Source organism: Heteronotia binoei, chromosome 21 (assembly GCF_032191835.1).
Source record: "Heteronotia binoei isolate CCM8104 ecotype False Entrance Well chromosome 21, APGP_CSIRO_Hbin_v1, whole genome shotgun sequence".
Lineage (NCBI taxonomy): Eukaryota > Metazoa > Chordata > Lepidosauria > Squamata > Gekkonidae > Heteronotia > Heteronotia binoei.
In genome coordinates this window covers 120,123,786-120,150,508 of record NC_083243.1, presented here as the reverse complement: position 1 = coordinate 120,150,508, position 26,723 = coordinate 120,123,786, and positions in this window count along the sequence as shown.

Below are 26,723 nucleotides of genomic sequence, written 5' to 3'. Positions count from 1 at the left end.
AGGGAGAAATACTCCCTCTCCATGGCTTCCAGCCAAGCTTTCTTCTCTGCCTCTCCAAGAGTTAATAATAACTCTCCAGTTCAGGCACATAAACATGATTTACACTGTTCTCAAAACCATACCGAACAGGAGGCACTCCTTTTGTACTCCGGGAGGATACCTGTGGCTCCTGATAAGCACTTTGCTCATCCTCAGACACCTCCTGTTTAATTACAACAGGCAATTGTGCAACATCTTGAAGAAGAAGAAGATATTGGATTTATATCCCGCCCTCCACTCCGAAGAGTCTCAGAGTGGCTCACAATCACCTTTACCTTCCTCCCCCACAACAGACACCCTGTGAAGTGGGTGGGGCTGGAGAGGGCTCTCACAGCAGCTGCCCTTTCAAGGACAACCTCTGCCAGAACTATGGCTGACCCAAGGCCATGCTAGCAGGTGCAAGTGGAGGAGTGGGGACTCAAACCCAATTCTTCCAGATAAGAGCCCGCACACTTAACCACTACACCAAACTGGCTCTCATCTTGCTCATGACTGTCATCAGACAGTGGTAACAATACATGAGTATTACCTTCAGTACCATGAATCCTAGCCCAATTACTATGCTCACTGAAGTTTGCAGACCTGCTGAGCGTAATTTTCTTATCATTGTCACTAAACCTGTAGGACTTCATATTGGTCTGGTATCCCAGAAACATCAATTTTCTGGATCTGGCACCTCCTTTCCTTCTTGATTGCAGAGGTATATTAACCCAGGCCTTAGATCCAAACACTCTAAGGAACTCTAAACTAGGCTCCTTATTGAACATAGCCTTATAGGGAACATTGTCAATCATCTTAGTCCACAATCTATGTTCAAGAATGTGGCTACCATGCCTCAGCCCAGAACACAATAGGAAGAGATGCATCCTCTAGCATGGCATACATCATTTGTTGTAATATTCCGCCTTTCCTCTGAGTCACCCCGTTTTCTGCAGGTGTTGCAGGATTAGCTACTCTATGCACAATCCCCTGGTGCTGCATCCATGTAGCAAACTGATTTGATATAAATTCACCCCCTTTGTCAGATTGTAAAGCTTGCAGCTGCACTCCAAGCTCTGTACTCTTTTTGCCCACTGCTTAAAACATTGAAACACTTCTGACTTTTGTTTCAGTGTAAAAGACCAGCAGTATCTCGTACAGTCATCTACAATCAGTTTGGTGAGAGCTAGTTTGGTGTAGTGGTTAAGTGTGCGGACTCTTATCTGGGAGAACCGGGTTTGATTCCCCACTCCTCCACTTGCACCTGCTAGCATGGCCTTGGGTCAGCCATAGCTCTGGCAGAGGTTGTCCTTGAAAGGGCAGCTGCTATGAGAGCCCTCTCCAGCCCCACCCACCTCACAGAATGTCTGTTGTGGGGGAGGAAGGTAAAGGTGATTGTGAGCCACTCTGAGACTCTTCGGAGTGGAGGGCGGGATATAAATCCATTATCTTCATCTTCTTCTTCACCTTCTACAATCACAAGTACATATTTATTAGAAGAATGACTCTTTGGAAATGGTCCAATGACATCGGCATGCACTAAAGCTAGTAGCCGGTCAGACACCCTCGTGCTCTCTCTGGCAACTGTGAATGCCTGGCTTTTAACCTTCTTACATAATTGGCAATCTAGATATGCCTTACAAGATTTCACAGATGCATTTGGCAACAAAGACAGTATTTTACTAATGGTATGAAAACTTGAATGCCCAAGTCTGCGGTGTAGGAGGTGTAAACATGAGTCGTGTGGGCACACATTAGACACCTGATCTGCCTTAGCAGGCTCACTCCCCACCACATACACATTATCAATCATTTTTCCTTGTGTGAGGACCCCTCCACTTTTAGACACTTGACACTCTGTGCCAGTAAAGGTTACCTCAAACCCAGCTTTAGTTAACGAGCTGACACTTAACAGATTTGCTTTCAATTCAGGAACACATAGTACTCCCTCCAGATCACAACCAGTTACTGGAAAGCTTACCCGGCTGTCACACACCACCTCAGACTCAGACCCATCAGCGAGGTTTACATGTGATAACACAGATTGCCGAGCACCTTTAATCAAAGCTTTTGAGGTACAAATGTGACTAGTCGCCCCAGAGTCCACTAGCCAAACAGACTCCTGTGCAGTTGCCCTCGTAGTCACCAGCTTTGCCTGCTTACAGCTTCCAGGTTTCTGTAGAGACGTCCTCTTCCGTTGATTCCCGGCCTCTGGACAGAACTTCCTGATGTAAGAAGCCGATTCACAACGATAACTTCCTCACATGTAGAGCAACCGAGCTGACCTCTTGTTGCTGCTGCTGCATAGCAACATTCCTCTGACTCGACACAGCCCTCAGATCGCTCCCACCGGCAGGTGCACTGGCTCCATTTCCAGAAAGGGACACTGCAGACAGCCTGTCTTGGAAGTCGTACAAACGGACACAAATATACTCCATGGTTAGAACTGTATTATCCACAAACTCTAGAGATGTTATCAGTTGAGAAAATTCCGAAGTAAGCGATGAAAGCAAGATATATACTCTGTCATCCGCAGCCACAACCTTGCCTCTTGTCTCCAGCTCCACAAAGCAGTCAGTCAGTCTGACTTCAATACTGGGAAAGTTGGTAGAAACCATTATCAAAGACAGAATGAGTAGGCACATTGATGAACACGGGTTATTGAGGAAGACTCAGCATGGGTTCTGCAAGGGAAGATCTTGCCTCACTAACCTGTTACATTTCTTTGAGGGCGTGAACAAACATGTGGACAAAGGAGACCCGATAGATGTTATTTACCTTGACTTCCAGAAAGCTTTTGATAAAGTTCCTCATCAAAGGCTCCTTAGAAAGCTTGAGAGTCATGGAGTAAAAGGACAGGTCCTCTTGTGGATCAAAAACTGGCTGAGTAATATGAAGCAGAGAGTGAGTATAAATGGGCAGTCTTCGCAGTGGAGGACGGTAAGCAGTGGGGTGCCGCAGGGCTCAGTACTGGGTCCCATGCTCTTTAACTTATTCATAAATGATTTAGAGTTGGGAGTGAGCAGTGAAGTGGCCAAGTTTGCGGATGACACTAAATTGTTCAGGGTGGTGAGAACCAGAGAGGATTGTGAGGAACTCCAAAGGGATCTGTTGAGGCTGGGCGTCAACGTGGCAGATGCGGTTCAATGTGGCCAAGTGCAAAGTAATGCACATTGGGGCCAGGAATCCCAACTACAAATACAAGTTGATGGGGTGTGAATTGGCAGAGACTGACCAAGAGAGAGATCTTGGGGTCGTGGTAGATAACTCACTGAAAATGTCAAGACACTGTGCGTTTGCAATAAAAAAGGCCAACGCCATGCTGGGAATTATTAGGAAGGGAATTGAAAACAAATCAGCCAGTATCATAATGCCCCTGTATAAATCGATGGTGCGGTCTCATTTGGAGTACTGTGTGCAGTTCTGGTCGCCGCACCTCAAAAAGGATATTATAGCATTGGAGAAAGTCCAGAAAAGGGCAACTAGAATGATTAAAGGGCTGGAGCACTTTCCCTATGAAGAAAGGTTGAAACGCTTGGGGCTCTTTAGCTTGGAGAAACGTCGACTGCAAGGTGACATGATAGAGGTTTACAAGATAATGCATGGGATGGAGAAAGTAGAGAAAGAAGTACTTTTCTCCCTTTCTCACAATACAGAACTCGTGGGCATTCGATGAAATTGCTGAGCAGACAGGTTAAAACGGATAAAAGGAAGTACTTCTTCACCCAAAGGGTGATTAACATGTGGAATTCACTGCCACAGGAGGTGGCGGCGGCCACAAGTATAGCCACCTTCAAGAGGGGTTTAGATAAAAATATGGAGTACAGGTCCATCAGTGGCTATTAGCCACAGTGTGTGTGTATATATAAAAATTTTTGCTACTGTGTGACACAGTGTTGGACTGGATGGGCCGTTGGCCTGATCCAACATGGCTTCTCTTATGTTCTTATGTTCTTAGTGGTATGCACATAAATTCCACAAAGTGCATTCTATGCTTCTCTCGCTGTAGCTTTCCCTCTCACATAGATTAACTGATCATCCCCCACACTAAGGATGATATGTGCGAGAGCCTTCTGCTCCTGAGCAGCCTCGTTAGCCGTCAGATCAGCGGGGGAGGGGGGGGTCAGAAACAAACGTCCACAGCCCTTCTTTCTTCAGGAAAAACTCCATACGCAGAGCCCAGACAGCATAATTTACTGAAGTTAACTTTTCAACCAACACAACCAGTGGTTGAGCCATCTCTCCGGCTTCCACAGATAACTGGACTCCGTCCTCCCCCTCGTCACTCACCGACAAGGACAGTGATACCTCTTCGGACTCGCTCATTCACTTCTGCAACAGCACAGCTCTTCTCCACTATCCATGAACCTCCACAGCCAGGAACAGACTTAACTGCACAGCACACGGACAATTGTCTGGGGATATCCACGTTGGGTAAGAAAACCACTAATCCTTCTACACCCATCATCAAAATCTGCAGGTAAGGTGTTTTTCCGTTTTAGCCTCAGAAACTGGCCATAAGGAATGTTGTTGCACAGACCCGGTGGGTGAAAAGAAGAATAATGATGGTAAGTGTTTCTACCTACAGTCTTACAGTCTGTTTCTATCTACAGTCTTACAGTCTTACGTGGATATCCCCAGACAATTGTGAGGCAAGCCAGATTGAGGACTGGAGTTAAGAACCGTTCTGATTTACTTATGTACAAAGAAAGGCAGAACACTGGTAACAGATTCATGTGGTCTTTGGATTTTACCCCTAGAGCTTCGGCTATCAGAAATATTGTACAAAAACATTGGCATGTGGTCCAGCATATACCGGGTTGTCAACTTCCGCCTTTAGTGGCTTTCAAACGAACTAGGAACCTGAAGGAACAACTAATAAGGGCGGATGTAAGGAGTAGGATACATGTTGACAATAAACCTTTTGGACATTTTTGCTGCAGGAATTTTAAAGCTTGCAAATATATGGTGGTTTCTTCCTTATTCACAGAGCCTAGAACTGGATACAGGATTAGGTCTAAATGTTTTTTCTAATTGTTCCACTAGGGCCACCATATATTGTGCTTTTTGTTCTTGTCCTAGGACCTATGACGGGTGTACAATGAGACCTTTAAAGACCACAGTCTTGGAGCATGTTTGTCGTATTAGAAATGATGTGCCAGGTGCTCCACTTACTGATCATTTTAGAATGTGTAAACATGACCCAGAGTCCATTAGATTTTTTATGTTACAAAAAATTGAACCCAGACCCTCTGGTGGGGACATTCATAACATTCTTTTACAGAAGGAGGCAGAATGGATTCACAAATTACATTCTCTAGAACAAATGGTTTGAATGTACAAAATGATTTATCCTGTTTTTTATAGAAATTTGAGACACAGGCTTTGATGCAGTGCTGATATTTCTTTAAGACCATGTGGGATTCACCAAGCAGGTGCTGTAAATTGCTGGCATTTGTTTGGGTTGTTTGAGCGTTTGCCTTGAGCGTGAGCCACTGTAGAAATGTTTTCCTAATTGCAGTACAAAGGAGGATGTTTTCATTGATTTGTAAGTAATGAAGTTATCATTGTTTGCATTTTCTTAACATTGTAACACTGGAGGTTTATGTGAATATGTTTATTTATGCTCTTGAAAAAGTTGGAACTGCCCTCAGGCAGTTGTTCAAAACACGCAGCAAGCCAAGTCGACGAACGCGTTGAGAGCTTCTATCTTCATCATCGTGCTCGGAAGGTGGAGAGGAGAGAGAAGGACTATGCTACAGTCATCCTCTGAACATATTTTCACCGCTCCGTTCATGTTTGGAACTATCATGGTTTGACCACACCTTAGTGGTTTTTTACAAGGCTCTTTGGACTTTATGTGTTGCCTTGTGGCACTTTGTATTGCATAAGATACTTTTGTATAGAAAGTTATTGAAGTAAATTTGGTCAAGATATTAAGCGATTTGTTTGGCCACACGGTTGCTTTGTTGTTTTGTTTTGTATTTTCTACTGTGTTCTTCTTTATTATTGTTCACATTTTGTGGGACCTGGAGGATGGCAACCCTTCCACTGTTTGACTACACTGGAATTAATTTGTGTGTGCATTCCAAAGAAAGCCAGTGTCATGTAGTGGTTAGTGTCAGACTGGGATCGAAGACCGAGGTTTAAATCCCCACTCTACCTTGGACGCTTTCTGGGTGACCTTGGACTAAGCATATACTCTCAGCCTAACTCACTTTACAGGGTTGTTGCAGGGATAAAATGGAGGTGAAGAGAATTATGTAAGCTGCTTTGGGTCCAAATAGGGGAGAAAAGTGGGCTATCAGTGAAATAAGTACATTTTTTAAAATCACCATTATAACATCCCGTCTTAAACCTTTCATTGTATCAAAATGTTTTCAAAAACATGGAACAACAAGGCTACCTATATGCAAGCAGAGTAAAATCTATGAAAAATTCATTAGTTACATCACATGTGTTAATCGTTCTGCAAGATGTGGGCCACTTCATAACAGTTCTTTGATGTTGAGTAGGTGAGATTTATGTTATGAAGTAGCTGTTTATAGGTTAAAATGTATTTTATAATACCGATCCTAATCAAATAATTATAATTAAATTGCCTCAAGTCTCTTCCTTGCTAATTTAACCAGGGAAAGCAATATCCTCCAATTTGGTGCTGTTACTTGCTATTCAAGTCAGTTCACCTGGTTTATGCTATGTAAGATTAGACAAACAGAGCAGAATGTTCTGTATCCTAAAAATGTACTGCAGCAACATATAACAGCAAATCAGCAAATGAGCATTATTTTTTACTAAATCTTGCCTACTTCAAAAAGAGACGTGCTTTAACAAAATGAGAAAAATTTTCTCCAATCTAATTGTTTCTCTATCTCTGATATGACAATGCTTTATTGGATCAGATGGAAGAATGGGAACACACATAGCAAGCCTTGAGGCCACCCACCTTCAGTAATCTCAAATACTGATCTCCAGATGAGTGCATGAAAAGCTTATTTCTGCCACTTCATGTTTGTTATTATGAACAGAAATCTTTCTATGAAAGAAGAAAGTCAAATACTAGGCTTGCCAGTCCTCAGGTCCCAGCAGGGGATCCTCCAGTTTTGCAGGCTCTTCCCTGCAGCCAGCCAGCTGGCTGGCAGGGGAAAGCCCCACCCAAAGAGCCACCATGTGTCTTTAAACTTCAGCAGGCTTAGAAGACGCTTGCAACTGTTTGTGTATTGGAATGTGTGTGCCTTTAAATCTCAGAAGCAGGAAAACAGCGGCAGGGCAAGCAAGGGAGCCATGAGTGTGTGACATTGTGAGAAAGGCAAAGACCAGAGTCTCTCTGTTTTGCATTCACTTCAGAAGTAATTTCTATAGTAGAATGGATAGGAAAGAGTTAGCTAGAAACTGATTATGGGATAGTAAAAAAAAAGAGGATGCAGAAATGAAGACTGTGTTCAGGGGAACTTCACTGCTGTATTTTTATTTAAAGAATAAGAAAGTCTCCTGGCTTAGGGTTGCCAATCCCCAGGTGGGTAACAATCAAGAGAGATTCACAGTGTGCAAATTACAAGCATAGGCAAAAAATCAATTGATTTGTTATATTCACAGATTTTTGCCTATGCAGCAACATCTCAAGCACCAGTCTTCAGAGAAAGTTATCTCAACAGAGCTATACAGCAAAATCTCAAGCACCAATCTTTGGAGAATATGTTTATTTAGGCTCTTGAAAAAGTTGGAACTGCCCTCGGGCGGTTGTTTGAAACACGCAGCAAGCCAAGTCGACGAACGCCCCCAAAGTCTCCTGGTTCCAAGATGACAAACACCCCCAAAGTCTCCTGGATCCACCCCAAAGGCCCCATATATTTCTTGAATTGCACCTGGCAAACCTATCCTGGTCTACCCCAAAGTCCCCAAATATTTCCTGAGTCAGATATGGTAACCCTAGTTAATACACTGTAGCATAATTAAAACATGCAAACATATCAAATTGGACATAATAGTCAAATATAAAGCTTGGCTGTTCCTGAACTCAATCAAGAAAAGGGGGGGAAACGCTTGAATTTGGATACCACCTTTTGTGCAACACTAAGGTTAAACCTTAGGTTATCATAATAGGAAGCCCAAATATTAAAAAATACAAGTCTACCACTGAACAACTGTCTTAAACATCATCATCAAATTCCCTCTTCTATCAAAGAGAGATTTTACAATAAATTTTAATAACAAAGCCTTGGCAGCGCTGAACATCATCAATACTTTAATCTAAATTGTTATCAAAAGGTCCCACCTAGCCATTCGGGGCCTCTAGCAGTTTGCTACAATTGGAACAAGGCCTAGATTGCATAATAGCATTTCTGGTATGGTTCCTTTATCCTAAACAGCTGCAGAGTAAATATACATTTATAAAGCCAAACTTTTTTGTTTATCAGTGTACTGTTACTGACAGATACTCTGACTGGAAAGATTTAAGTTCAAAGCCTTGCTCATCCATAAAACTCATTGAGTGATCCTGAGCAAGTTAATGAAGACTAACCAATATCTCAGGGTTGTTGCAAAGACAAAAGTGTTAAACATTTCATATACCATATCGAATTCTTTGCAAGAAAAATCAAATGTGATGACTGAGGTAATTTTTTCCCAATCAGTACAGAAACTTTATGAGAAAGATACCATTTGGTAATGTTCTTTACATAATTACATGGATGCTCTCCCAGAAGAAATGCTGGCAACATCAGAGGTAACTTACACATTACAAAATCTTCACATCCCCCACATGGCCACAGTGAGGACCAAAGTTCCCTGTAGGGTGCTCTGGACTGTATAAGTGCACTGATTTCTCCAGGCCAGCGCTGGGATTTTCTTTCCAGCACAGCTGGTGTAAGGAGTCAGTGGCCCCACCCACTCGCAAGCCTCCTCCCCCCCCCCCCGGCTGTCCTCTTGCTCCTCAACTGACCTACTGGTTCATCATTAAATTAGCAAACTCAGTGATCGACTGGATGATGTCATTGGAGGGAGGTCCTTGGGGCCTGGCTCTGGGCCCATTTCTAGTCCCTAGTAGATTTTGAAGAGTGCTACTTGCATAGAGCGAGACAAGACTTGTTGGACCAGAGCCCTTGCTGCTGCTGCCTAAGAAGGCCTGCTGTCCTGCCCTGCTGCATCAAGTAAGTAATTCTGTGTGGTTCCCTTCCCCTCTCCATGCCCCTTTTAAAAGCACATGACAGAGATGCTCTTCATGGGCCACTCGCCGCCAGCACCACTGTCAGAGGTGGGAGGCTTCATTCTGGGAGAGAGGGCCCCAGACAGGCCATGTGGTTCCCGTCCTCTCTCCATGCCCCTTTAAAAAGCACATGGCAGCAAGGCTTTTTATGGGCTACTTGCTGCCAGCGCCATCAGAGGTGTAGAGGGAAGGCTTTAGTCAGGGAGGGTGGAGGAGAGGGCCCCAGCCAGGCCACATGGTTCACTTCCTCCCCAATGCCCCTCCAAACGGAGCAATGGTGAGGAGTGACCCATGAAGAGCCTCACAGTCATGTGCTTTTAAGAGACGCACAGGGTGGAGGAAGGAACCGTGCAATCTGGCTGGAGTCCTCTCCTGCGGTTTTTAGCCAGGCTGTGTGGTTCCCTTCTAGGGTTGCCAATCCCCAGGTGGGGGCAGGGGATCCCCCAGTTTGGAGGCCCTCCCCCCGCTTCAGGGTCATCAGAAAGTGGGAGGAGGGGAGGGAAATGTCTGCTGGAAATTCTATTATTCCTTATGGAGATTTATTCCCATAGAAAATCATGGAGAATTGACCTGTGGTTATCTGAGGCTCTGAGGGGCTGTTTTGGGGGGTAGAGGCACCAAATTTTCCTTATAGCATCTAGTGCCTCTCCTCAAAATACCCCCCAAGTTTCAAATAGATTGGACAAGGGGGTCCAATTCTATGAGCCCCAAAAGAAGGTGCCCCTATCTTTCATTATTTCCTATAGAAGGAAGGAATTGAAAAGGTGTGCCGTCCCTTTAAATGTGATGGCCAGAACTCCCTTTGGAGTTCAATTATGCTTGTAACAGCCTTGATCTTGGCTCCACCCCTAATGTCTCCTGGCTCCACCCCCAAAGTCCCCAGATATTTCTTGAATTGGACTTGGCAACCCTTATTCCCTTCCCCTTTCCATGCCCCTTTAAAAAGCCCATGGCAGCAAGGCTGTTTATGGGCTACTTCAAGTCAAGTTAGTCAGCCTTTATTGGCATAAAATATACAGATAAAAATGGAACGATTGCATACATATACATCAGGAAAAGCATAAACATAAACTATTTCTATGAGATCCTCTGACGTGCCTTTAAAACAGAATAAAGAAACATAGCCACTTTCTCAGTGGCACTAGATGAAGTATCATTCAAAAGATTATAGACCTTAAGCGCATCAGAACAATCAACCATGCTAACTAAAAGAGGATGTAAATACTTGTGACAAAGATCTGTATACAAATTACAATAAAGAAGAATATGAGTAACTGACTCCACACATTTTTGCTTACAGAGACAGTATCTGACTGAGTAGGCTGTCTTGTTAAATCCATGCAATGTTACATCCCATGCAATGTTACATCAAGCTCCTTGGAGGAACAGCACAATACAATACAAATGCAATGACTATTATATTGCCATGGAATTACCATTTCCACACCCAGGAACGAAATACCTACTTCCTTGTACTGGAAATCCTGTTCTCGTATTGCGAGAACTCACCAAAAATAAGATTTAATTGATAAGATTTAAGGCCAAGCAGTATGGCAATGTTTCCAAACTATCACAGGCTGTGTTGTTACTATTTGGTAACAAAGTACACTGTAAAATTTCTCATAAAAATGATTTACATCCAGACATCCCTGTTGGCTTTTTTAAAAAGTAATACTAAAATGACCATTGTACACAAGCTTCTGTTTGCAATTTTGTAAAATTATTCAATGCTCACATATTGTACAATACAAATAGCTTTTGCTTAATTAGACTGCATACTGCTTCAGTAGTTTACATGCAGCATCTAGTCCAGTTGTAAAATTCTTAAAAATAGTCTGTACCATTAAATCCACCCCACTGAGTAATTTGGCACCATTGTTGATGTATTGCATACACAGCCAAAGAAGAACCTACTTTAAAGGAGATACAATAGTGCATCCAAAAGCTCAAAACATACCGGGCAAAATCTTTCGGAATGAAAGGGGTTTTTTTAATTGAAAGCAAAAACCTATTGGATTCTTTAAAAACAAACAAACAAGAGCCCATACTAAGCCAGAATACATGAATATTGTATAAAACAGTTTAGCCTCACTGAAGTCTACTGAACTGCATCATAGTATAATTAGGGGTCAGTTTATAAATCCAGCAAAATCAAATGGTACAACTTTGCCTGAACTGTGCCAGGCAAGGGCATTGTTTATTTCAACATTGTCCTTACTTGAACTCTGTGAAAAAAATATCATAACAGAATAAAAATGTATCATATTGACTAAGGCTTTCTTTTTGACATGCCAGTAATGTACATGCAGAAACTGGAAACTCCTCGGGGGGGGGGGGTTGGGAGGGGGAACAGGTTCACACCCTGGAGATCCTTTGTACATAAAACCTACAAAGGCTCAAAGAAAGCCCATAAACTATGATCCAAAGAGAAAAGCGTCTCTTTTTTGCCTTGCTCCTTGTTTTCTTCTGTGAATCACAGAAAGGGACAAGTGATATAATTAGAGACTGAACTGAGTGGATGACAGGATGGGCCAATAGTACCCACCCTTCACCATTTATGTTTTAGGTGAGGCAAAGTGAGACATAAATGATTAACACTGTCAAGGCAAAGACTGGCCAAATGAGTCAGTGTTCATTCAATCAGAGTAATTTCAAGAACTGTAATTTCAGCAGCAGGTTCTGGTACTGAAGCTAACTTTGATATCTGAGGAAGCACAAAGATTTTCAGAAAGAGACCCCCATATAGATGTCATTGTACCAAACATATAACGTACTACCGAAACTAACACTTTTGATAAGTGAAGTTTCCCATACCTGCAGCTCCCAGTTCCTATTTATAAAACCTGCTATGTTACCTAGCTCCCATATTCTAGACATATAATCCTCAGAGGAAACCCCATGTATAGCATATCATAGTTATCAAGCTCGGCTATTGCCAAAGCATGGCTAATTGGATTGTTGTCAGGAGTGGTCCTAGGTAAAGCCGTGCCCTCCGCCCCCCTCTGTGGCACCTGCCTCACCACCTGCACCTATCCATCCTCCATGGGTTGTGGGAGAAGCCGGAGTCCGGAGGAGGGTGGGGAGGGTAGCAGGCCAGGACGTAGCCTCTGTGGTGCTCTCTGCTCCTCTCACAGAGAAGGCAGGGTAAATGAATTGCAGAGCAATGAAAATGGGGGATGGGGAAAACAGAAACGTGCAAAAACAGTATGTGCAAAGCCCCCCTCCTTGTTTGTTTCTAAGCCACGCAAGCCTTCAGCCGTAATCTCCAGCCAGCCTTCTGTATGCAAGCCTCATGATCATGACTTTCCTAGGAGTGGTGGTGGTGAGCGGTTTTGAAGTTCAGTAAATGCAGCAGCACCACCACCACCCCAGGTAAGTACAGAGCAAAACTTTGCCTCTGGCTTTCTGCCTGCCACAGGATTGGATGTGCAACCAAAACATGTCACACAGAAAATGGAACTGGAGAATAAACAAACGCTCCGTGTATCAGTGGCTCTCGAGTAAACTTTCTCTCTTAAAGATATATCATCCAATAAAGCTCTTTAAATCACCATTCATTTTGATTTATTCTTTGTGCAAAATAGCTTCACATACATGTGGAAACAGTCACTATACAAATTCAGCAAGTTTTCCAATATCAAAATTCCAAATGAGAATCAACAGTAGCTTCTATAGTGTGACAAGTGATACCGAAGGCACCGAAGAGGAGGACAGTGCGGCAGAGTTGCATTTGCCTAGGGTGCAGGCCAGGAGGGGGAGGAGCCAATTCACCCCCCTTGGCCTGGCACTATAGGCAAATGCCTAATTTGCCTGGTGGCAGGGCCGCCTCTGGTGGTCACAGTCTCCAAGATGTATGTTGGGGTAAAAATTAGGTACTGCATCAGATTGAAAACCATGGAGAATAATATAGATGCTTCAGACAGAACTATATAGTACCAGCATGGTTCCAAAACTTCTTTTTGCAAGGGAGAAGGAGGAGAAATCACCATATACTGTTTTTTAGCAATCCAATGCATTTATTATTTAGGAAGGGAGATGGAGGTTGCGGTGGTGATGAAAATCAGTGTATGGGGAAAGTTACTTTCTCCCGTAAAATGTCTTCTATTAAGAGGCAAATACCAATTTGAGAACCTTATGTTTGACATGTTATAAGTAGTTCTATCTCCACATACATTTTAGATGCACACTTACTCTCTCACACACATCACACTAGCAGTGCAATCCTATACAGAGTTACTACAGTCAAGATAATTGCTTTCACTGTGCATTGGATTCAGACTCCAGACTTGTCAGTTTGATAACTTTTCAAGCACTGAACACAGTAATGAAAGAATAATAATGGTGGTGGAAAGTGTCACCAAGTCACAGCTGTTAGTCTATTTCCTTGAAAACCCTATAGAGTTGCCATAAGTTGGCTGCAACTAGACAGCACTTCATACACTCCCACACACACACACAACCGGGGGGGTGGGGGACAGATACAAAATGTGACTTCAAATGTAACAATATTACATATGCCTGGCTGTTGCCCAATGACTTCACCACTGCCCTCACATTCTAAAGTGAATACTGTACTTCTGACATTTCTAAAATTTAAATAAAAACAAATTATCCAGGAAGGCTGTTTAAAGTAAAGTGTGCTAGAAACATCTGAGAAAACAGGCGCTACATTAGTCAGTTAAACTGTAAATCTTCTGACTCCTCAGATGAGTCACTGCAGTGCTGGGCAGAGCATTGCTAAATTTTTTATGGAATTTTTTTTTTTTTTTTTGGTAATGCTGCTTTAGGGAAAGGAATCTGATCTTTGATGTTAAAAGGGATTAAGGTTGATGTAACTAGCAGCTAAGAAACACTTGAAGGGTAGTTCTGGGATCTCCCAAATCCTGAAGTAACAAGAACCCTTCCCATTCTGGGAAACTGACAAATCACAAAAGTTGTGGGTTGGACCCTCCAAGGATTCTGGTTTTACTGATGTAAAGATACATATTCAAGCTGGGTTTTTGCTGTATTCTCAGAAAACTTTCTCTGGAATTTGGGATTTATTTGTAATTACATTGCAATGTATACCTTCAAAGACATGCAACTGACACACATTTTGAATATATGCTTCAAATAAGTACATCTACAGAAAGTCAGCATCACCAGGAGCTTAAAGTTGAGCGTACTGTACATTTGGAGGCAACCCAGGTTTGGCCTGCGTGAAGTGCCCTGGAACTGGGATAAGTGGTTTGTTTCATTTCATGATTCACTGGATTTCTGAATTGGTTCATGTTTTATTGGTTCATTTGGTTCAGGAGGTGTAAAACTCACTGGGAGCCTTCAGCAGGCTCTCATCCACCTACCCTCCAAATTTGGTGAAGACTGGATTTGGAGTGTCTGAGTCATAACCTTCTAAACCAGATGCCCCCAAGAAAGCTCAGTTGCAGCTCTCATGACAACGCTTCATGCTGCAGAATGGGAGCTCTGTGATTGGCTCCTGGAACTGCCAATCAAACTATGGACAATTGCTATGGATGCTTCTAGGGCTCCCAGAAGTCCATACCCAGCGTTGCCCATGAATTGACTGAATCAGCACCAGGCTGTCAGGAAAAAGGAACTGCAAAAATGAACCAAACAAAGCACCAAGGTTTGGACTGGTTTGGAACGAACCATGAATCAGCCTGATTCATACATGAATCACGATTTGTGGTTTGGTCCCTGCCCATTCTTACTGTTGTTTGGTCCATGTCCATTCTTACCATGGAATCTCATTCCTTAGAGGGAAATAAGGCACAACCCCTGAGGTTTTTGTAAGATTTGTGAGGATGGCAGTGTTGCTTCACGGCAATTCTCATCTGCCAGATAAACTTTTGTCAACATACAGCTGTAGCACAGGACATCACTTGGGACTATGCAATGTTAGAATGCCACAGCATCCAGAACCTTATGCAGAAGTAAAGAGTACTAGTGGCATCAAGAAACAAGGCAAGGCAACACAATTAAGGAAGAAATAAATGAAAAGCCCAGGCAAAGTTTATGCCATTTCTAAGTAATCAGGATCCAATTACACTAACTGTTGATGTGCACATTATTTTTTATATGTCAGGCCAGGAACCAGCCATGGCTTTCTGACTGCCTCCTAGAAAAAATAACTGCCCCCAGGACAAAATGAAGCAGGTTCCAATCCTTGCTGCCCTAATATCTAAACAGACTTCTCATACATCAAACTCAGAAAGCCAAGCTTCATGCAGAAATAAGGAAGCCTCGGTCTTCAGAAAGAGCTATTACAGTTCACTGCAGCAATCTATTATGATGCTTCATTAACCAGAGTCTTCTATGGACTGCTTGGCTATAATTAAACATTTGGAAGGATGCGGGTGATTCAGCTAATAAATGGCTTCAAAACTGGCTGCAAGAGACCTTTCGTCACCTGATGTGAATACAACTGGGCAATGCCCAGTTATTACTTGTGAGTCATTACACTAAGTCTGCCTGTTTTTCAAGCACTAAGTTCCCTTTCTTAAGCTAGCAGTCATAAGTCCCTCAAGTAGTAGGCTAGACTGGACAGTGATTTAGCACATTCTGGCAACACAGCACTGGCTGGCTGCTACTAGCAGCTACACTTGAAATCAATACAACGAGATACAACTTTTCAAGATTAATCATGTCAGGTAGAAAGGAGACAGTTTACCTTCTGAGTAGTGCCCATGTGAACAGCAGAGAAAACCGGTTAGCTTTACTAAGCATACTAGTGATGACCCAAGTTTCTTATGTCCAGCACCAGGCATCTTGTGCTTATTGAATGTTATTTTTATTGTATTTAGCATTGTAAAATAAGAGGAGCATAAATTAGCAAATAAATAGTTTTGACTCTTGTAAAAGTTGTGTTTTCTGGCACTCTGTTATCTGAACAACTTGGTCAATAGGGTAATAGTCTAGCAGTATTGCTCGATTCTAACCACTGCATTATTACTAGCTCAGTGCAGTTCAAGCCATATATTAAATCCAATATGGAAAATTCAGCAGTTTCTCCTGAACACTCTAGAGGATGGCAGACTATCTTCAGCTGGCATGACAGAAAATCACTTCAGGCACTGAAACTGTTTTCCCTGGCATATTTCCTGCATCATGGCTGCCTGTTAGGCATCGTAACTATACGTCTGTGATCATGCCAGATCAAGACAATGTAACTAATACCTGAAGCCACCAGAGGCTCATCCTAAAGCAAATATACTGAAATACAGATAACATTATTCCTGCTTTTGGGACAAAGGTCAAACTGCATTATCCTGAATTCTGTCTGAAATTGGGACTTGCAAAGGAACACATGAAACAGTTCTACATTGAATGAGAACACAGATTCGCAACACACTATGGACTACTCAGACTGGCAATAGCTGTCCAGGGTCTCAGGGCTTTCCCAGTCCTGACACCTGAAACCCCCTAATCCCCTAATACTATTGATCCTGCTCTCTCTCTCTCTCTCTCTCTCACACACACACACACACACACACAAACACACACAGAGTTTCGACATTTTTATGTGGTATGTCTATATTTATTGTTTTCTTCTTGTGTGTCTTGCATTTAGGGAAAGCTGTAAACAAAAGAAAGGCAAGATTTAGGGCATGTGATCTAATCTCTCTCCTGCTTTGGAACAAATGAACAGCAGACTAACCAAAATGTGTCTGACAGCCCTCCTTTCCTGCCTTGTCTCTGCTGTCTACTCAAGTGAGCTGCTCACAGAAACTTACTGACCTGTACCCTAATAGCAGTCTGTCTTAATTCACATTTTCAGAAAATCTGCTTGACAGACAAGAAAGACATCAGTCTTGAAGAGCAAGATAGCCTGCAACCTACTGTCTGTGCCCTTGGGTTATGGTGAAGACACAGCAAGATTCTGACCAATTGCCAGCCATGTCAAGCAAGCCCACCTACTGCTGCCCTGATCTGTAGCCTGGGGTAGAATATTGATTTATTTTCCTTCACCAACACATCATCAGGGGTAAAATCTATTGCAGTGACAGCATTAAAATGTGAGGAGAAATAAATGGAGCTCTTGGTTTATCATAAAAGTTGAGGATGCAGTATCTTTTCAGAAAGGTTGGAAAATTCTTGGAGAACTGGGGAACAGCCTGGGAGGACATGGTTTGGAGTGTTGTGGGACCTCAGTGGGGTATAGTACCATGAGTTCATTTTCCATAGCAGCCATTTTTCTCCAGGGGGAATTGATCTCTGTAGTTTGAAGACCAGCTGTAATTCTGGGAGATCACCTTCACCCTGAAGTTGGCAATGCTACTTTCCAACCATGGGCAGAGTAGAGCAATTATCTAGGACAGGGCCATGAAGATTATAAACTAGAGCTATTGGGGGGAAGAAGACAAAGAGTGGTTGTGGCTTAGTGGAAGAGCTTCTGCTTTGCATATGGAAGGTCCCAGGTACAGTACCCAGCATCTCCTCTTCAAAAGGACCAGAGAAAACATGATTGGAAAGATCTTTGCCTGAGACTCTGGTGAGCTGCTGCCAGTCTCAGTAGAGAATACTGGCCTTCATCGACTGATTCAGCATATAGCACTTATAAAGAGGCTTGACACAATAAATTGTCTTGGAGCCTCAAAAGGTCTCTGGATCTAAAGTTTTGAGAGCATTATTCCCCTTGTAGCAGGCATACCGATCTGTGTTATATCATGGATGGAAAGGGTCAGGTCCCCAGAGTGAAGGAGGTTTCATTCCTTCTTTTAAATCACCGATTAGCCCTTCAAGCACCCGGCCATGGTCATAGACATAGAACTTATAAGACAAGATTTTTAAAATTTATAATCTTTTAACAGCCATCATTGTTAAATGGAAATTACCATTACACAAATTAAAGAATTGTTTCTGAAATATTTTTAGGTGGGACACAACAGTCCCCCCCCCCCCCCAATAAAATACTTCCAAGGCACCACAGCTATCCTTTTGGAATTATTCTGATGTTTTAGCATTCGGTACTTCCACAGTCTCATGTGTAACAGTTGGCAGCTGTTCAATAGACTAGAGAAAGGGCAATGAACAATCAAATCTGTAAGGGATTTGAAGTGAGGCAAAATGTAAATTTACTGGAGCAAATCCACTGCAGTTCAGCTCTGTCCAGAACTTCCTTAGGGTGGAACTCTATATTACACATAAATGCAGGGGTGAATGGGGAAGTACAAATGGCCCTGGAGAAAGACAAGCTGAGTGGACCTTCCTGTCCTATAAGCCAGTACTGAAGGACCATTCAGCTTATGAATGCCAAGAATGGGCAATGGCTCAGCCATTGCCTCCTCCTACAAACTAGACAAAAAAAGGCTCTTCATGAAAGGAAAGTGTAACCCTCTCTTCACAAACTCTGTCACTTCAGTTTATTTAAGCAATAGGATTGCCAGATTTCAGGTGATGGCTGGTGATCTCCTGTGATTTCAACTAATCTCCAGGCAACAGAGATCAGTTCACTTAAGATACTTTCTCATACACTATGAAACACACTTTCAATGTACTTTGCAACTGGATTGCACTGTGTGAAATGGCAAAATCCACTTGCAAACTATAATTGAACTGGATTGAAATGGCATTATTTAGCATGTGTGAAAGCACCTCTAGAAAAAAATGACTGCTTTGGAAAGTGGATGCTATGGCAGTATATCCCACCGAAGTCCTTCTTTTCCCCAAACCCCACCATTCCCTCACTCCTGTCCCAAAAACTCCAGGAATTTCCCAAACTGGACCTAGCAACTCTGTGTGAAGGCAAAAAGATTTAAATTTCACCTTCTGCTAAAATGAAGCTTTTGTTACTGGAATTCAGCTAGAGAAGGGATGCTTCTTAGAAACCCTCTATCTATGCCCATACTTTTAGATGCGGTTCCTACACTGCTTTCTTTGTTCAAACAGGCACAAACAGTGGTTCTTTTGTAGTGTACTGCAATGTGCAGAAGACTTGCTCAACTGTAAGGCAGATGGCTGTATCAAAGGTAAAAGCCACCTAAAAGTACACCAACAGCTTTAGCTTAATAGTTTGCCATACACAGAGATTAGGCAGATTTAACCTCCAAAGTATTGTATTGTATTGTAACTGAATTGTGCTTTGTTTCACGTTTTTTTTTTCTATTCACTGCTGCAGAGATCAAGAAACTGTGCAATAGAAGGAAACCCAGTTACCTAGATCAGAAAATTAATCTGTCAGGTAATATATGCAATGAGTTCTCTTTATTCAGAAAGTAAATAAAGATACATAAAGACAATACTAATGCAGCATCCAATGTCAGAATGAAGCAGAAGACAGATTTGCTTAAACTACAGCTTTTGGTTAGAGGTGTTCCATGCAGAATTTTAGAATTAGTCTTTGATTCTGATTAGGAATTTATTACAATCTGGTGCAGTTCTATTTCTGCCTGGAGTCTTCTACTGAAAATACAATTCCACCCATATAAACATGTCCAAGAATTGATGGCAGCTCTCTTCTTTGAATCCACTCTATATAGCCAGAGTAGAGGCAAAAGGGACAGGATTTCCTTAGCTGCTTCTTCCAAGCTATGCAAGGTCTTGCCACCTGAAGCTGACTTGGACCTCTCTCCTGTCTGTCAACAAAAAAGTTAAGACCTATTTGTTTTTGAGCACTTTTATTCTGAAGAAAGCTTATAGTTTGCACTGATATTTTTATTGACAGTTTGCACTGGTATTTTTATTGTTGTTGATCAGAGATTTGCAATTTTGTTACTGTTGCCTGCTGAGATTTATTTTATATGGCAGTTCAACTGTTTTATTATTTTTACAGTTGGTACTTTTATTGTGATTATAACCTATTTGATTGTATGCTGCTTGGTGCGCTTTTTAGAAGCAAAAAAGTTTGGGTGTAGAGCTCCTAAATAAAATAAAATAAAATATTTCTGGAATTAAATAGGTGTTCTACACGTTCATTCTGAACTACTACATGCCTTTGCCTTCCTTCTGTGATCTTCTCCATAAGAAGAATCCTAAGTATTAGAGAATTATTCCTTCACATAGCTATCTGAAAGAAGTGAGCAGTGACTCACAAAAACTCATATTGCAATAAATGTTAGTTTTTATGATGCCACTGGCCTTTGTTATAGTTTCCATGTTAGTCTGCCAGCAGTGGAGATTGGCCTTCTCCATGTGGTGACTCTGCAATGGGAACACCAAAAAGGGAGGGCCTTTTCTGTCATGGCTTCTAGGCACTGGATCTCTCTCTCCCTGGAGGTTTGTTTAGGCCTCACTGATGACCTTCTAAAAATCTTTACAATTGTTCTTTCCCCAAGAGCTATAAGGAGACAGGAACTAAAACTTTTACCCTTGAATTGACTTGCTCTATATAGGTGCGGCCTGGCAATCCCCTGGAATTAAAGCTCATTTCCAGACTAAAGAGATCAATTTCCCTGAAGAAAATGGATGCTTTGGAGGGTGGATCCCATGGCATTTAGTCTACCTTCAGATCTCCAGGAGTTTCCCAACTACAGGCAATGGCCAGGGTGGACCTGGCATCCCTAGTTTACACCTGGTTTTTATTGTTCTTTGACTTTTAATTGAATATTTTAAACATGTTAAACATTTTTGTTGTTTTATTATTTTTGTTATAAGCAACCCTGATTAATAATAATAATAATAATAATAATAATATTATATATTGCAAGGAAAAGACCTGTCCCTCTCTTTTCCTTCTTTCATTGCAGTGCCCCACATCTCTCCAAGCACTCTTCTGTGTTTCAGAGGACCCTTGGAAATGGTGCTGAATGCAAAGTGAGAGTCTAAGAGGGAAGGAGAAATTTGCAAAACACCATGCTCCAACAGAAGAAGTGGAAACAGACCACAGGATCTAATCTATAAGAGATAATCTTCATGAAATTGATAGAAATTTCATTGTGTGTTTTCCAGAAATGTAACTGATTTACTCAGTAGTGGTTTATACCAGATTTTTAGGAGCTGTTTCTTCATCCATCAACTGGCATACTGTGTAAGAGAAAAAGCCCTCCTAGACTGGGAAATACTTGGAGATTTAGGGGTGAGTCCTGGGAGAAGGCAAGGTTTGGGCAGGGAAGGGACCTCATCAGGGTGCAATGTCACAGAGTTCACCCTACAAAGTAGTCATTTCATCCAGGGAAACTGACTTCTGTAATCTAGAGATCAGGAGTAGTTCTGGGAGATCTCCAGGCCCCACCTGGAGGTTGTTAAGCAACAATAGTCCCCCCATCAAAAAAAGGTACTGCAACAACAATCCAGACTTGATTTAAAGTAAGCCCTCTCGGTTCTGAACACTGCAATCTTTTCTACTAGAAATATCCTATGAATGATAAATTAAAGTTGACAGTCAGCCATCCTCCTCCTATATTCAGCTGCATGAGCTTTCCAATTTGATATTACTTCTGCAGCAGAAATGCAACTACAAGGCTTCTCTCTCTCTCTTTTTCGGGGTGGAACCTTCAGAATGTCTTCCTTGGCCTTGAGGTCCGCCCTGTATTGTTTGTTACAGTGCCATTCAATGCCTTCCCAGCATAGTCTCAAAATCTGTCAAAGATACTTTAGACGAAGTGGAAATCACAGCCTCATCCTTGCAATCACAAAGCTGCATCATTTGTTAAGAATAACCCTATCTGAAAATAAATCACTTTTGCTTCTTTTGTGTGTGATAGTTAATAATTAGAGCTGCATTTGATGAAGGGAAGATTTCTGCATCCTGCCTGTATTTGCTTGGCCTTCCTATATCAGGTAACCCATGGCTCACACAGGCAGCATAAAAATGACATCAAGGTCAATGACATCAGGACATCAGGGCATTGACATCAGGGTCCTGGTACTTCTCTCCTAGGAACATGCTACTAGCAGGGCCACAGTCAGGAGTTTTCATTTAGTGGGGCACATTTTTTGTGGGGCACCAATTATGCTTCTAAATAACAAGAAGAAAAAGAAGAAGAAGATGACTGCAGATTTATACACCGCTCTTCTCTCTGAATCAGAGACTCAGAGCGGCTTACAATCTCCTATATCTTCTCCCCCCACAAGACACCCTGTGAGGTGGGTGGGGCTGAGAGGACTCTCACATCAGCTGCCCTTTCAAGGACAATTCCTGCAATAGCTATGGCTAACCCAAGGCCATTCCAGCAGCTGTAAGTGGTAACTACACCAAGAATAACAACAACAATAGAAGACAAATCATTTATCACTAAAAAATGTTTCAAGTTTATTTCACAAATGATAACCATCCAGGGCTTTTTTTGTCCAGAGGAACTCCTCTGCATGTTAGGCCACACCCTTGTGATGGAGCCAATCCTCCTGGAGCTTACAGTAGGCTCTGTACTAAGAGCCCTGTAAGTTCTCGGGGGATTGGCTGCATCAGTGGTTTGTGACCTAATATGCAAAGGAGTTCCTGTCACAAAAAAGCCCTGAGTCCATTAAAGCTTTTGTTTTTTGTTGCACAATGGCAAGAACATAGGTGACTGTAACGAGACAGGAGCAAAGGGGCAAAGTCTTTATTACTATCACCACAAAATGACCACCTTGGCTTTTACCTCAGGCATCAAAATTTCACCTGTCAGAAAACTGCCACACTGGGCACTGGTAGCCTTTCAAAACAAGATTTGATTTATTTACACAGATAGGTTGGGAAGGGATGGGATTTGTACAGAGGTTTCTGGGATTTAGAAGGTGTGGGCAAGGCAGAAACAGAAATGAATACAGAACTCCTTCACAAGCAACTTGTTTTACAAGAAACTGTGTTTCCCTCAGATGGCTTTACACTCACTAAGAGTAACCTTCATGTTAAAGGTTTATACTTTTGTATCTGTTCTAGATCTCTGAGGAACCTTCCTTCTTTCCAGTCACACAAGCTTGAGGGTATCTGACTCGTCCCTTGGGTTAATAGACTCAGGTCAATAGACAATTCCAGACCCTCATCTGGCAACCTAGTTATTCTCTTCTCAGTAAGAGCAATAACTCTGGCCTTTGGCACCTTTGGGGCCCTTCTCAAACCCCTTTGCCAAGTCGTATTCTGACAGACTACCAGTCTTTCCCTTGGGATACTAAGCTGACACAGGAACCTTTGTCCCTTTTTTGGTACACAATCAGAGACTGCCCTTAATTTCTGGGGTCAGCCTCCCACCAGAGTCTCCCATATTCAGAGTTCAACAACATTCTCTCCGAAATTGACTCTGCTCCTGTGACTCCTGTCACATATTTGAGAACCTAACAACAGCCACCACTCTTTCCTTTAGTTTAGACCACAGGGTGGCCAAACTGTGGCTCGGGAGCCACATGTGGCTCTTTCACACACATATTGTGTGGCTCTCAAAGCCCCCACTGCCCCATCGGCCAGCTTGGAGAAGGTATTTGTCTCTTAAAATCACTTTTCCAAGCCAGCCAGCAGCTAGGAGAATGCATTTAAAGTTGCTTTCTTTTTACCTCCTCCCTCGCCCATCTATTTGCCTGCCTGTCTTGTGGCTTTCAAACATCTGATGTTTATTCTATGTAGCTCATACGTTAAGCAAGTTTGGCCACACCTGGTTTAGACCCTTTTCAACAACTCCCTAAATAGCTCTCTCCAATTGCTTCAATATCTTCCAACTGCCATAGTCTGACCATTAGAAGCAGCTGCCCAATCACAGTGAGTTCTGTGACATATCAGTCATGCAGAATTCCATCCTATTCACTGCCTTTTATTCATGCATAGGCTTTCAGTCTGTCACAGTGACATGTGGATGTGTCTTTTAGGATCTCTGAGCAAGATGCTCAGGAAGAATCAAGCACACTTCTCAACCCCAGACCCTTAAGTGGGGCTCAGAAGTCTTAAAATGCTGAAGTCAACAAGAGTCTAATATCTAGAAAGCAGATTGACCTCTGCCAAGGCACAGAGGGAAGCTCAACCACTATTGCCTGATTGTGGAATGCCCTGGCAGAAAGGAGGACTGGTTTCTTATTCTGGGACTGCAGGAGAGAAAAGGATAACTCTCCTATGTGTGCTTACTTGGTTGGGAGTAACTCCCACTGAGCTTGAATAATATGCTTAGGATCAGGCTGGAAGGCTCTGCTGCCATGCCTGATCCTAAGTAAATTCCATTTTGGGGGGGGGGAAATTGGAGGGGAACACTTGACGTCACAATTATACGAACATTTACTTGTGAACAACAACTGAACTTCATGGGACTTACTTCAGAGGCCAGAATATTTATGGTGTTTAAAACACACACACACGAACGTAAAGATGGAAACTGTGTCCTCTGACTTAGAAAACCCTGGTCTGCTAATTCCAGAGACTGGCTCATGCAGAATGGAAGGCAGTCTGCACATGCTCTGTGAATCTTTGGGCTTCTTGGTTATCGCTTCAGAACTCACAAGGGTGCTCCCTGGCCCCCTGAACAGGTTCCAGGGCTGAATTTGTGGGTGTGTCTGCATTGTTCCTTCCAAGCATGGGTATCCCTTTCCCCTTCTCCATCCTCACTCTTCCCCAGCACAAAAGCTGTGTCCTCCTTTTCAGCCTTTGGGGATGCAAGACCACTCCCTGCTGCTCCAGCACTGATCCTTTCTTCTCTGCCAAACCCCCTCCCTCCCCAACCCAGCTTTCCCACAGCAAAGTGCCGAGCCCATTGCACACCTCCTACAGGCCCATTGCTGGAGTTCTCCAACTCACCAAGCTGCATCTTAGGGTGGCGTGAGGGGCTTAGCTGGTGGGCCCCACACATGGCATTCACTCAGGCTCCATCAAATCTGCTAGCTGCTGCCAGCAGGGCTTCCAGCAGCATCTGGAGAATTGCACCTGGCTCACTCTCCCTGTCTCCCGTGCCTCTTTTTTCTGGGTTCATTATGTTTCTTCTTGGCCAAACTCAACCCTGGATGCGACTGCAGAGAATGCAGAGAAACTGCTTGCCTGAGCACAACAGCGTGGCTGTGGGTGCTGTGAGTCGAATGACCCATTGTGTCAGGAGCCAGCCAGGGGACCTGTACAAGGGCTGCTGGGACCCTGGACTCTGGCCAGGTGCACAGCTGTCCCTGGCCAGGCCATGCACGCAAAGGAAGGACCTGTTGGGGTTGCCAATTAAACATGGATGGACAATTATTTTCTCCTCTGCCTTGAATGGCAGCCTGCCAGGCTCACAGAAATGAAGACTGCCGTTCAAAACATATCTGAGAGTACTCCATTAGCCTGCTCCTGGGTGAAAATGTAGAGGCTCCGACCCACAATGAGAATTTGGTCAGATCAGGGATTTAAGCAGTGGGGCCAGGACCCTGGGGGCCCCACTGTAGCTATGGCCCTGTAAAACTCCCTTGGAAGGTAATAGCTGAACTGCCTAACTACTGACAAAGCCATAGTAATGAGCTCTGAAATAAACTGAGACAATGATGTGATTTTGAACAAAGGAGGAGTTCAAGAACTGAGGCAAAGCTGAGGTCTATATTGCTCAGCTGCACAGCTGTGAGTGAGGGTTGCATCATGTAAGATCCAGCAAAGACTGTCATACAACAGTTTCTTGCTTTGACATGGAAACATTCTGAGGCACATTCAAATACAAGGAATCCACAAACAGCCAAGAAGTTTGAGAATTACTACTGACTCTTAAGCAGCACAGATACCAGTGACATAAATCCTGCTGCTAGGCAACAACTTGGATTTGCTGTATACAGAAGAAGGAGGAGGTGGCGGAAGGCAGAAACCTTCACTTCATCGAACACAACCCTCTCTATGGGACTGAGGAGAAACTAAGTGATAATTAATAATTATCCCACTCACAGAGCACAGAAGTCATTTATTTTTACATGTGGCTATTAACAAAAGACATAATGTCGTGTCATTGGGATCCTCTAAAAAAGATTACTGTGATTCCTCTTACAGTTACAAAAGAAAGACTGTAATTATTGCTAATATCAATACAACAAAATATATCTGTTATTTTGTTCTTGGTCAACTATATTTTACAGCTGTATAGACCCAAAATAGGTTCTTATTACCATGTTGCTATGGAGATTTATTTATTAAAAGTTTTTGTTGTTTGCTATTGTATTAACCATTTCCTATGTAGTTGTGTTCAATATACTGGGCATGCTCTTCATCTTCTTGACACTACTATCTTACCCTTCCCTGTCCTGTTATTGATGGACAACAGTCTAAGAATATTACTTAACATTGATACAGGCAAGAAATCATTTTAGTCTTCATTAAGTGATCCTTTTTATCAGGCAATAAACCATTTTTTTCTCAGTACCATATATTCTAATAGCAAAGTCAGGATATCTTTGTATACTAAACTCCAATGACTGGAGCTGTGAACGTGCAAGACAGATTTACAAATCTGAAAAGAACCTTCACTTTGCAGGAAAATGTGAAATAGAAAAGAATACTGGGCACTTTTAAAAAATCCAAAAATGATAAAAGGAGTGCCTGTAGCTTTAAGCAACAGATTCCCTCAGTGTTTGTTGCAAGACAACTACAGTAGTCCAAGCTTGGCTCTGTCAATAAAAAGCAGGGGGAAGGGGGGAGAGCCCTTTCCAGCCCTATTTTGAC